Below are 14,279 nucleotides of genomic sequence, written 5' to 3' on the forward strand. Positions count from 1 at the left end.
TTTCAATAGTTATGCTGAATACTATAAATACTTATAATTTTTAGTTTATTTTAATCCTCATCTGAGGACTTTGTTTTCATTGCTTTTACATAGAGAGGAAGGGAGAGAGAGAAACATGGATGCGAGAGAGAAACATGGATCAGTTCTCTCCCATAGGCACATGGACCTGGGGTCATACACACACAGACTGTGCAGAGAACCCACAAATCAGGCATGTGCCCTGATCAGGAATTGAACCCACAACTTTTTGATTACAAGATGGTGCTCCAACTGAGTGACACCAGCCAGTGCTGTAAGTACTCATTGATTACACATATGCTTATGAATGAATTAACATATATCTACTAAACGTATGAAAATCAGATGTGGGGTTGCTTGTAGACTTTAAAACCTTCCCCATTTATATTTTCTATAAAGTGGAAAGAAAATATCACAAGCAGCAGCAACAAAAAATTCCACCCACTGTGAAGCACTGAAATAATGCCTCTGATTTAAGACATATACATATATGTTAATATTATTCTTTTGTTTTACTTTTCTCAAATCATATACAGAAATTTTTAGCAGCCAGGGAGAGTATATTTTTCTAAACACACCCGTGTGATCCCCAAGCATAGAGCTTATATTCATGACCCATGGACATGAACTAAGGGGGAGGATTGCTGGAGGGAAGAGGGCTACTGGGCAGAAGGGGCAAAGGGAGAAAATTTGGGACAAATGTAATAGCGTAATCGATAAAATATATTAAACAAAAAACTCTGAAGCTAAGCTTCACCAGCTGCCAAAATACCCTCTCTAGTCACCAGCCAGTTTCCTAGCCCAAGTGCAGCCCGAGTGTCGAATTATCCTTTGATAGTCTGGTGATAACAAACTAATTATTTTTTAACTATTAAAAATCCTTTTCCAAGCAAAAAAAGATGTAAAGTTTGGAAATTTAGATGGCTGCTAATCAAGGCTGTTAATGTTGTTATGTGAATGAAATTCCTAAAGAATTTTGGTTGTATTTGTAATTTTTTAAAAGATTTTATTTATTTATTTTTAGAGAGAAGGGAAAGAGAGGAAGAGAAACATCAGTGTGTGGTTGCCTCTTATGCGTCCCCTACTGGGGACCTGGCCCACACCCAGACATGTGCCCCAACTGGGAATTGAACCATCCACCCTTTTCTTCACAGGCCTGTGTTCAATCCCCTGAGCTACACCAGCCAGGGCTGTATTTGTAATTTTTCACTTCCACACAGTAGAAAGCAAGAAGCAACTTGTTTGCTTCATTTTTGTATGAGTCATTTAGTTATCTGAGGATAAAGAGATTAGATATTAGTTCAGAAAAAAAGCAACTGAATTTTTAAAAATTAGTAGGTGCCTTGGAAATATTTAAAAACATTTATACCAAGACAGTGTGTTTGTTTCCTACTTTGAATCTTAAGAAATTTATTTTGCCTCTGACCTTCTACCAGGCTCCCAACATACTTTCTTTAGCAACTTATACTTTTAGGATCTGTTAAAGGCAACATAAAATGTGGTAGAAAAATTTTCTAGTGTAATTTGTTGAGCTAAATCAATCTAGATTTTCAAAATTATTTCTATTTTCTATTAAATATACTCTACTTTTTAGAGCAGCTTTAGGTTCACAGTAAATACAGAGAAAATGTACAGTTTCCATATATCTAATCTCCCACACATGCATAGCCCACCTAAATATGAACACCCACCAAATATCAACATCTCCCATCCGAATGGTACATTTGTTACAAACTTAAAACCTACCCTGATACTTCATCATCCAAAGTCATTTGTAGCATTCTTTTATAATCATCTCAATGTCCTTAGGATCTGTAGTTATTTCCTCTCTTCCATTTCTGATAATAATTTGGTTCATCTCTTTTTGTATCTTAGTCTGGCTTGATACTTATTGATAGAAATATTTTCAAAGCACCAACTTTCAATTTTGCTGATTTTTGTTCTATTATGTTCTAATATATAAGTGTTCCAATGACATTCATTGCCATTAATGTCAGCTGCTATTTATTATTATTGTTATTATTAGTTTTCTTTTTCTTTCTTTTTTTTAATTACAGTATTTTTTTAAAGTTTCTTTTTTTAAAGATTTTATTTATTTATTTTTAGAGAGGGAAGGGAGGGAGGGAGGGAGGGAGGGAGAGAGAGAGAGAGAGAGAGAGAGAGAGAGAGAGAGAGAGAGAGAACATCAATGTGCGGCTGCTGGGGGTTATGGCCTGCAACCCAGGAATGTACCCTGGCTGGAAATCGAACCTGGGACACTTTGGTTCCCAGCCCGCGCTCAATCCACTGAGCTATGCCAGCCAGGGCTATTATTATTATTATTAGTTTTCAAGTTCCCTAAGGAAGCTTAGATTACTGATTCTAGATTTTTCATCTTTTCTGATATGCATCCAATGCTGTATATTTCCTTAGAAGTGCTTTCATTGCATCACACAAGTTTTGACAAGTTGGATTTTCATTTTTATTTAGTTCAAAACATTTTTAAATTTCTTGATGTTTCTTCTTTGACCCATGTGTAATTCAGAAACATGCTGTATTATTTCTAAGTATTTAGAGATCTTTTACTCTTTTCTTAATAGTGTCTTTTAGAAATTTTTCCTCCCGAAATTCATGAAGAGAATGAATTATTATTAAGCATATTTTGTTTCTCTCTATATTTGATATTATTCTTCAAAATTTATGCCTTTTCCCCTTTTCTGATAGAGATAGCATTTGATCACATAACTTAGTAAGTTTACAGGTATATATCTATTTAGACAGGAAATGGGACTGCACATTAAAATATGTGTGGATCTCATAGAGAAATTTAACATTTATCACTACATGTTTTTAATTCTCCCCCCTTGGTGATTGTAGAAGTGACCTATATAGTAAATATTATCAATTCTATAATGTGACTTGAAGAACAATATAGTGAGGCTAGAGAGTTATAGGTGAAAAAGCCAAGATTTAAACCCTGATGATGAAACATTTTAATTTTGCTTCTTGTCTGTTAAATAGAACAAATAAATAAATATGCACAGAGATGAAACATACCTTCAATGCTCTAAAAGCAAAATCAATGGTTAAATAGTGAGAAAAACAATCTGAGCTCTTTTGTTCCCATGATTGGCCCTTGAGCAGCGCTGTCATGAAGACAAGAGGCTTTTGTTTTGCATTGATTTTCTTATATTTTCTAGATTAGCACAATATAATAGAAATAAAGTGAGTCATGCATGTAAATGTAAATTTTATAATTGTTTCATATACAAATAAAAAGAAACAAAATTAATTGTATTAATGTGGGAGCTAAAACATAGTTTTCCTCTCACCTTCTAAATTCTTTAAGCTGGGCGAATAATCATATTACAGAGACAGATTAACAGGAGAAATTGTACAAAGTTCACTGTAGACGTTCATGCCAGGGGGTGTCATAGGATATGAGACCCCCAAAACACATTGGTCAGTTGAGGTTTATATGCCATTATAGAAGAGGGATAAAAGGACTAGGAGTTTGAGATTTCAAAGGAAGTAGGTAATCACAAGTAGTTGAGGAAGAGTATAAAACACACAGGGCAAATTGTTGCTAGGCAACTGAGAAACAATGGACATAGGGGAAACTAATGAACAAGCTCCAGCTTAGAGCCTCTCTATCATCTGAGATGAGTATGCTAGGGTGCCCTTCCTGGAGCAGGCCTTTCCACCTGAGTCTCTTAGGAAAGAAAGGGTGAAGGTCAGATGTTTTTTCAAAGGCTTTTGATTCTTAACAACCAGCTTAAAACTAGTATCCCCAACAGGCAGTTTTAGGGTGGTAAAACTTTGGCTCCTTTGATAAACATGTTATGTAACCCAATATATCCAAAATGTTATCATTCCAGTATGAATCAATGTAAAACTATTAACCAGACATTTACTTTTTTTACTGTCTTTGAAATCCAGTGCAAGTTTTATACTTCAAGCACACCTCAACTTAGATGCTAAATTATCACAAATACTTTACCTCTTTTATTTTTTTTTAATGTTTTTATCATTCAATGACTGTTGTCCCCATTTCCCCCTATTAGGCTAGATTTCATAAAATTTTCAGCCGACTATATAAAACTGAACACCAAAGTTATTCCAAATATTCAGTTTTACAATAAAGTGATCATCAAAATAATTTTCCTTGCCCTGGTCAGTGTGGCTCGATTGGTTGGGCATGGCTCAATTGCTGGGAACTGAATGGCCATGGTTTTGATTCCTGGTCAGGGCACATGCCCTGGGGTTGTAGGCTCTGCCCCTGGTCTGGATCAATATTTCTCCCTCACATTGATGTTGCTCTCCCTTTCTTCATCTCTTCCCATCTCTCTAGAATCAATAAAAGAAAAATGTAAAAAACAGTAATATTTTTTCTTTGGTATTTGCCATTATATGATAAAGGTGCTTTTTTTTTAATGATTTGTCTTTGAAACAAAAACATTACTTTTAAAAGGACCTTTATTCAATTTCAAAAATATCTATTTCATGAGTTTCATTTATAGGCGTCATTGACACGTGGAAGTTTTTTGAGACAAACAATGACTCATCTAAAGCTAAGAAAAGAAACGACAATTTAAATTTTGAAGCAATTTGAAACCACACATAGGTCTAGCTGCCTGTTGCTCCGAGAGCCAACACAGGAGAGACAGGTACTGGTGTAAAGGAAAGTGGTTTATTCAGATCCTGGCCACCTGGAAAATGGGGGACTCATGTCTCAAAACCCATCTTCCTCATTTCAATGAAGGAAGAGGCTTTTTATAAGGAAAACAGAACAAAGGCATCAGTGGAGGCAAATTGCTTCTCATGAGATAGGGCTGCCCAGGAAAGGGGCGGGCTGAGGGAGAGTGAACCTGACACTTTTCAAGTTTTCTACCCTCAACTTGGGGCTGTCTTCAAACAAGAACTCACAGATATGCTGAAGACACCTGTGGATCCTCGCGTGCCAAGCGGCCCTTTCTTCCCTCAAACAGACTTTACTAAGCTGTGGAAAAAAAAAAGGCTAGATAAAAAAGAAAATACGGGGCTTTATTTACATAAAACAGAGGGTTGGCCATAGTCTTGTAAAAAAGGCAGAATACACTCCATTTATCACTTAATTGAACTGTTAAGTTTGGATTACAATCCATCTTTAATAAAAAAACAACAAAAAAAATCTTGTGTTCTGCTGACCATTGCTTGGTGACTTAATTGCATTTTTTAAAATCTTTTTAAATATTTTCATAATTTTATTTAAAATTAGCCATAACTGAAATACTAATTTTTTTCTCCCATCACTCTTAAAACAATTTTCATTTTATCTAAGTATTGTGTATTTTATAGCTGGTCAAAAGTACAAGCTAAGATCTTATTAAAATCATTAAATTTTTTTTGATATTTAATTTTGAATTTAGGTTGTCAATTTTATTGAACTTTTGATTTCTCAGAAGAAATGTCATAAAAATTTACTTTTGCACTGCAAATATATATGACTATTGAACACAGTACTTTTTAATATTTTACCATTAAGACATCTTTGCAATTTTGTTCGGCCATAGCACATTGTAGCTGCCACTAACATCAGAACTTCCTCCAACCTTTCCTGGTTTTCATCACTATCATGGCAGCGCTAGTGCACTCTCCAGCCTATTGGCATTGGTACTGTACTTTTGCATTTACTTTTTAAGATTGTACTTTTTTTCACTTTGGAAAATGATGTATTTATAATTAAAATATCCAATCTTCCCATTTAATATCAATTACAATTTATTTAGGCATCACTGTAACTCATGCTGTCTCTTAAAATATTTAAAGAACTAGTTACAATGATACATCTGTGCAAAAAACCACAATTGAACTGAATTGACTGTTAACACCAACTAGATTGGGGATAGGAATATTTGAAACACTAGAAACAATGCATGCATTGAGTATAGGTACTACAATACAACAATGATATCTTGCCCAGTGCAATCGTTAAAGTGAAATGTAATTCTACCAAAATACTCATATTTGATGTCATGCAAACATATTACTCAGTCTCAGTTTTTAACTTAAATCTAAAATAATTAATTTTTTAAATTTAAGTTAATATTTCATTTTCTTAGTTGCACTAGCCATATGTAAGCTGCTTGGTAGATATACACGGCTAGTGGTTCTGTATTGGTCAGGTCAGTTCTAGATGGTCCTGTTATAGTCTATAAAACTAGTCACGTTAAAACCAAGGTCATTGTGATTTTATTAAATTTATCTTTGAGCCCTAGCTCTAGAAATCATCTCTCTGTCTCAACACCCCTCATAGACCTAGATTGTTCACTGATAAACAGCAACCCCTGAGGTGGCAGGAGACAATAGAACAGAACTGACTAATGGTGACAAGTTCTGGACCTCTAAAGGTAACACCTTAACCTAAGTTAAGTTTTAGCTCCTGAGGACTAAGGTAGACCAGCTCCCAGGCTACTTCGCATGAGATCAGAGAGAGGGACACCAGGAAAGATCTCAGAGCTCTTTTCAAGACCTACCAATATGATTTACTACCCTTACCTCACCTTGGACCAATCAGCTCCCAGCATGACCCCAAACCCCGTAACTGACAGTGTCTTGGGATTTTGTTGTGTGTAATCTGTAACCTACATGCCACTGGGGGTTGGTTTTAAGCTAGAGCTTGCCTGTATTTCAGATTGGCCAGTTCTACAAAAGCTCATAATAAATCTTCTTTTTTTACTGCAGACTTCTCATGAATTTCAGCCAGGGCACACAGGCAGGTGGACTCAAATAACGGCACCCAATATCAATGTCAGTGTAACACAAAAGTTGCTTAAAACGTCAAAAATGCTTAAGTGTATTTGTGGAATACATAGGTTCAACTCAACTGTTGTTGCTACTGTCAAATCAAGAGAAACTATAAAATAAATGGTTTGCTCAAAGTCCTTAAGTAAATGGAATATTTTAAATTGCTTTTCTTTTCTGTACCTTTTTTCTTGTACCTATGTTTGTCATGCTATGCTACTTTTGTATTGTTAATATTTTTCATACATTCTAAAATCTTCACCTCTTTTTGTTTCTCTATTCTGTAAGTTGTAATTTAATTCTTTTTTTATTTTACTGATTGTCATCTTTCCTTTTTTTCCCTTTGTTTGGAAACTGCAAACACTTAAAGATTAGACTTACATCTATTTAAGTGGAACATCTTGCATAAAATGTCTCCCCCACCATGATCAAAAAATATTATGACGTGCATCCACAGGAAGCCATCAACTTTCATCAACAGACTTATCTTCTGGTCTCCTCTGTTGTTGCAATGTGAATTCTGCATAAGGACATCACAGAAGGCTATATGGTCAGAAGTGAGATATATTACTTTCCAGATGAAACACTGTAATGTGTGTGCTGATTATAATTAGCATTCCAGATAAGGGCACTTCAGAATGCCACGGAATATGTTTTTTAAATCTTTTTCACAATCTTTCATCAGATTTGTGGGGTGGAAACACTATAAACTGTTAAGGTTTTTGCCTTCTTTTCTGTAGAAGTAATGCAGATGATTGTATGTTTGTTAAAATATATCAAAGTAAAGCATCTTCTAATTGCAAGTTAATGTAGACATTTTGCTGCATTCAATTTAAGCCATGTCAAAATATCTTTGAAAGTGACAAATAAAAAGCACATCAAAACTACTAATTCTTTACTGATTTTTTCCTTCATCCATTATGTTAAATAAGATAGGAGGAAAGATTCTCAGTCACCCCTGTTAAAAATAATAAATCATTGGAAATGAATGTACAGTATTGATTGCATTTCCATATGATAGCCCAATCAGGTAAGTTTCTTATTTACTATTTACAAGTATTTCGGTTCTCTTTTAGCGATGTGTGATATCCTACAACCTGGTGATTGAGTTTTCTGTTATTTTGAACGTATTATCATGAGAGTTCACCTATTACATCTCGTCTGCCTCACACCTTGCGTAGGATGCAGACATGTTTATTTCAGGAACACTAATCAATGCCTTAACCTGATAACTCACTTGGTTGGAGTGTCATCCCAATGCACCAAGGGTGTGGGTTCGGTCTCTTGTCAGGGCACATGCAAGAATGAACCAATGAATGCATGTACAAGTAGCACGTATAAGTGGAGTAACAAATTGATCTCTCTCTCTCTCCCCCACCCCCGCCCTTCCTCTGGTCAAATCTGGTCTTTATACACCCCAAACCCAGCTAAGAAAAAAAAAAATAAAATATTTAAGATTGCTTAAAAAAAGTTGTATGAGGCAGAGATCATATGTAACCTGAGAAACATAAATCATTTTACTATCTGGCCCTCTATGGAAAAGTCTGCCCATCTCTGATTTATGGGGAAAAAATCCTTCTAAATTGTCAACAGTATTTTTAGGTATAGTGTATCAGGCCTAGGACTCTTATTAAATGCACTATCTGATCATGGATTTGGTGGATGAAAAGGAGGTGTGTACAATTTCAGTGACTGAAAGTAACCTACTAGGATGATTTGATCTAAATAATTCCTAATTGGGTAGGCTGTGAGGGGTAGTCATGCCCCAAGACTCTAACTTCTTCCATTTAAGCAAGCCCTGTCCATTGTTCTTATACAGCTCGGTTAACACACCTTTGAAATGCCAGAGTAATCCTCTTTTTCGAACCCCTTAGACAGGTTACCATCCTCAAGGAAGTGGACAATCTTGTTAACTACCCTGCACCTTATTTCCTTCCACTTTCATGCGTCTTTCTTATATTCTTTCTCTAAAAAGAAACTACAAAACTGAGACCTTGCTTCCTAGCACAATGTCAGTTTGTCTCAGACAGACTTTTCCAAGTTTAGACGTTCTTAGCTAAGGGTGGAGGAGGGGTTAGAAGGGAGGGATTGATGAAAATGTAGAAAAGATTCATGGCCATGGACAGCACAGTGGTGATTGTGGGGAGGAGGGGGTATAAATCGACTAAATAGTCATGAAAAAAATATAAGGCAATTTTTAAAAAAGTGTAGACATTCTTACATTGGCAATTTCTAATAATTTTTAATTAAAAACATATATTTTCTCTTTGTATTCTCTAAAACTCACTAACTTGCCTTGCATTCACATGTAGTGTGGTCCTGTTGTTTTTAGTCAATTTTCAAAACGCTCATGCTCCTTACTCCATTGAAACTGATTTCTGTCAATATTTCAGGTAGCTTTTATTTGTTAAATTTAGTAAAGTAATATGTATTTGCTCAAACAGCATTACTATTTGTATACAATTCCTCATAATTGCTGATATATCTGTTAAAGAATTTCTGTTTGGCCACTTCCTCTTCGTGTTTAAAGTGTTACTTTCCCTGGCTGGTGTAGCTCAGTGGATTGAGCGCGAGCTGGGAACCAAAGTGTCCCAGGTTCGATTCCCAGCCAGGGTACATGCCTGGGTTGCAGGCCATAACCCCCAGCAACCGCACATTGATGTTTCTCTCTGTCTCTCTCTGTCTCTCTCTCTCTCTCTCTCTATCTTCCTCTCTTCCCTCTCTAAACATAAATAAATAAAATCTTTAAAAAAAAGTGTTACTTTCATTTTTTAAACTATCTCTTTAATAGTACCAATAATCAAGGAGGTTACCTTTTGCATTTAACTCCTTATCAAAGTGTAGATAAGCTCTGATACTTTATTTTTATTTTTTTAAATATTTTATTTATTTTTAGGGAAGGGAAGGGAGAGAGAGAAGAACAGAGGGGGAGAAACATCAATGTGTGGTTGCTTCTCAAGTGCTCCCTGTTGGGGACCTGGCCTACAACCCAGAGATATGCTCTGGACTGGGATTGAACTGGCAACCCATTGGTTCCCAGGTCAGCACTCCATCCACTGAGCCGCACCAGTCAGGGCCCAGCTCTGATACTTTAAAAGAAACCAGTTTGTTCCTGAAGTGTTAACTCATCCTCTGAACGTACATGGTCCACTATTTACCTGACTTGTATTGCCATCAGATCTTTAAAAAAGTCACATTGAAGAACTATAGAGTTAACCTCAAAACCTCTCTTTGGTCCTGCATGTAATGGTATTTTTAAACCAGAGGGACATTGCATGTCTAATATATCTCATTTTCATGGATGACTAAAATTTTGCAAAACTTAATTTTTTATTTTTCATCAAATAAAAAGTATGTATATACACTAAGATTTATTTTAATAATGAAATAAAATGTAACCATATTATTTCTTTCACATAACAGAGAGTGTGTCGATCAACTCTTCTCAAAATCTGTACTCTCAATCTTGTTTCCACTACATTTGTACCTCATAAAGATTCCGAATTGTTATATGTTTCTTTTCCTTTTTTAAGGTAGGTTATTTAAGGATTAAACGACTTGAGTACACAGTGCTAATTACCCAGAATGATCATGCCTGGGATGGGAACTACTTAGAAAAAAATAGAACATTCTTATATCCTTCATATGCAAGCAGAAAACACTGTTAAAGTTTAAATTTCAAGAGTTCAAGTTTTGCAGGTCTGTGGGGGTACTAATGATGAATGTTGCATGAGATTATCATTTTTTTCCCATTAAAAAGTAAGACATACTGAAATCTGTGAGAGCAAGTCAGGACTTCAGCCACTGAAGTTTTTCTGAAAACCTTCAGCTCTGTAGCGGCAGTTCCAGGAGAGCTTGTCAGTAATGTCAATCTTTCTTCTTCTCTATTCAAATTGACATTTCCCCAGTCCCAGAGAGAAACATAAAAATTCCATTTCAATGTTCATTTCTTCAAGTGTTCACAATGAATTCCCTGAAGATCTCTGATTCTTCATTCATTACTTTTAAAGTTACCATTGAATAGATGTTAGCTCTATGTCAGAATCCTTCCCATACAATAACCTTATATGAGATAATTATTGATATTTTTATCTTAGAAATAGAAAATTAAGCCTTGAAATGATAGTCTAAAATTATACAACTCTACAGAATTGGTCTTTTATTCCAAGTGCTTCCAACTTAAACAGCCATGCCATTGTTCACTACTTTATACCAGAATTCATCAATGGGCACGATACTTGGAAAAAATGACCACAGATTTTATATTCTGGGTCAGTTGGGGACTTCTGAGGAGCAAAGTTCAAACTGGATTAGCTATGGAAAAGAAAGATGGGAAGGTGTGGTGAAATGACTGTGAAGAGAAAGGGACAAGAAGCGAGGCATCCGCTCTGGTATGATACCGGTCTGAAATCTCTGAAGGAGAAGGCGAAAGAAGGCAGATGGGGTAGTGAGTCTCAGATGATAGCATGGTCCCAGGAAAGGCTCATGGAGGCAGATGGATGAGTATTTACGTGAGCAAAAGTTGCCTCACCTTGCGAGAATGGCCTGGACAAGCTTAAGTTCCTGGCTGGGAGTAGCTTGAAGAAACAAGTCCTCAGCTTGAAAATGATGGGAAGTCAATTATAGAGATGGCAGCAGTGTATCTAAGGGATACATTCTGATGGATTCCCAAATCCTCAAAGAATGAAAGATCATATTTCTCAAGTAAAAACTCAGGAAGATGTGGCATCTATGAACATGCACGCGAATTATGTACTATTCATTTCCTTCAATGGTGCCTATAGATATGTGGGTGGCAGAGTAGGAGGCAAAGAATGGAGATTAAGGGGGGAATGCTGTTGATGAAGGTATCTCAGAACAGAGACTACAAAGACAAATGCCTATTGGTCAGCTCTGTAGGTACTAGTTTTGGACAAAGGAGTTAAAAATAAGAATTCAAGGAGGCAGAAGCAAGTGCAAGGGAGCACTTCATTTAGGAAGGCACAGGAAGTTCAAAATGTTTTCTTAAACTACAAGACAGACCTGAGACAGAAACAAGTTTCAAAAACAGTATGAAATAAGAGAAATCTCAGATTTAGGAGCAATGAGTCCATGGGGCAAATGGGGAGTCACTGGTGAGCCTGGGATGATTAGGCATAAAAAAAAATCAGGTTTTGCAGGCCAGTTGCATGTAAAGGGGCAAGAACATAATGAGAAGGGAGACTCGGAGTATTTAAATTCAGATTCACTTTAAGAAAATATAGTATGACTAGTGTATATAACACCTTTAATGTTCGCAATTCAAAACTACCCCTTGTTGATAGGTGCTGAACATTTGAGTTTCTTTTCAACATGTGTAATAAGATCTAAATATGATCTCACAATGTGTGTATATATACATTTATATATAAATATGTACCTTCATATATACATATATGCATTCATATATACATACACACACATAAACACGTAATTTTGGATCAGAAAGTAACTTCTCTTTTCCTCTCAGGAACCTCTCCTCCATCTCAACCTGGTGTCTTCCTGAAGTCACTCATCTCTGCAAGGCCTCTTGTCCCTGATCTAACCCCTTATCCGTGTTCCCTGGCAGAGATTCACTATTAACCAAGGTTGGAGAGATGAACAGTGTTTCTTGTTGGTATTTTTTCCCAGGGGATTATATTATGTTAGGCTGTTTTAGAACAGTGTTTTCAGATCCAAAAGAAAGATTTTAAAAAACAAATTAGCTGTGATTATTTATCCAATGTGAATCACGTTGAGAGTAAGTTGTGACTCTAGAAACCGATGTTTATTTCTGCTATCATCTTGCCGCAGGTATTTTACCGGGGAAAAAGTTAACTTGTAAATGAAATTTTGAGCCACAAATACTTAAAAAAAAGACAAACACACCAAAATTCAATAATAATAATAAAGATAATTCAGATAACAAACTGCTGCTGTTACAGATATATGCTTTATCTGATGTTTGACCTAGTTCTTAGTTTGAAAGTCATTCAGTCTGCGTCCTTGTCTCCACAGGGTTTTGATGTGCCCTGGTTCGCAATTGCATACTCTCATTTGCATTTCTCTATGTCCAGAGTAGAGTGCAGCTAATCTTTTACTGTTACAGTTATTTTCTTCTCTTCAACAATTGTCTAAATGTCAGGTATCATAAAAGTGTTTCCCACAAAATTAAAATCACAAGTTCTACATCCTAGGGGAATAGTATTAAGAGGCTTTAGGATGTGATTTATCTTCATTATCCTCTAAGTTCCTTTCCATTTCTAACTGTTGGCCAGTTTAAAGGAGTAAGGAGGCATATTCAGTTTTTTCTTCTTTTTATAGCTTCTCCCTCCCCTGCCCATTTCATTGTTTAACTTAGCATGCCAGGGGTTCTCCCCCCAAAACTTCCCTTTTTCAGTTTCAATTTGGAAAATGAGGGAAAAAATTGGGCTTAACAACATGTATTTCTTAAATGTCATCTTTATATAGTAACAACGATATGTGCCATTTTTTCACACTGTAAATTAAATGTAAATGTGAGCAAAGAGAACAAATGACATTGAAAATTAGAGTTTTTGCTGCATTTGAGCAATTTATAAAATTTCCCTGCCACTGAATATAAAGTCAGGTGTATTCTGCTGACTGATTGATCAAAATTCCAACTTCTGCATCAGAGAGATTTCCTGAATAAATGATCAACTGTCCAAGGTATATTGCTTGTATAGACATAAGATTTATAAATTTTAGTCTTAAATTTGCATTGTTTCGAGTGCTTCGTTTAACCATTTCTCATGTGCTCTTTTGTAACTGTATCTTCTTTCCTCTATTGTTTATTTTTCACCAGTTACACCATGTTTAAAACACACAAGTCTTTAGTAATCAACTTAGTTCATTAATGCATTCTATTTTGATTTTTCTTCACTGAAGTAATAATAAGTATAAGCTAAACTTTAATATCCTAGTATAATAACAAGTCATATTATTCCAACAGATGTATGAAGGGATGTTACCTTCAAAATTTTAATATGGACTTATATAAGACAGACAGAACACAGCTACATGAGCCAGTCAGCTGAGAAGACATATGTCACTCTGGCTTCTACAAAGTGTGCATTTTTTAGTTGCATACTCATCTGCCAAAGCTTATAACTCTGCATTATGATAACACTTTTGGTTTAGGTTAGTCACACAATTTAAACACCTACACATAACCTGTGCATTCATTCCCTTGCTGAAAGTCTCTATTGAGCAGCATAGATACATTTAGAAAGTGCAAAAGAGAAGTAAGTCTTTTGACAGTTTTCTTCAGTTATTTTAATTTGAGCTCACGTACGTGTGACCTATTTTATTTATGTTGCAAAAACATTATAAGAAATCATTATAAATCTTAAAAGAGATGTTGCAAAAATGTATTATACACACACACACATATATAAATGGATAATTGGATGAAGTGCCAAGTATGTATATGTATATATATATAATTTCTAAAGTGGAGGCACACACACATAAAACCCTTT

Source organism: Phyllostomus discolor, chromosome 1 (assembly GCF_004126475.2).
Source record: "Phyllostomus discolor isolate MPI-MPIP mPhyDis1 chromosome 1, mPhyDis1.pri.v3, whole genome shotgun sequence".
Classification (NCBI taxonomy): domain Eukaryota; kingdom Metazoa; phylum Chordata; class Mammalia; order Chiroptera; family Phyllostomidae; genus Phyllostomus; species Phyllostomus discolor.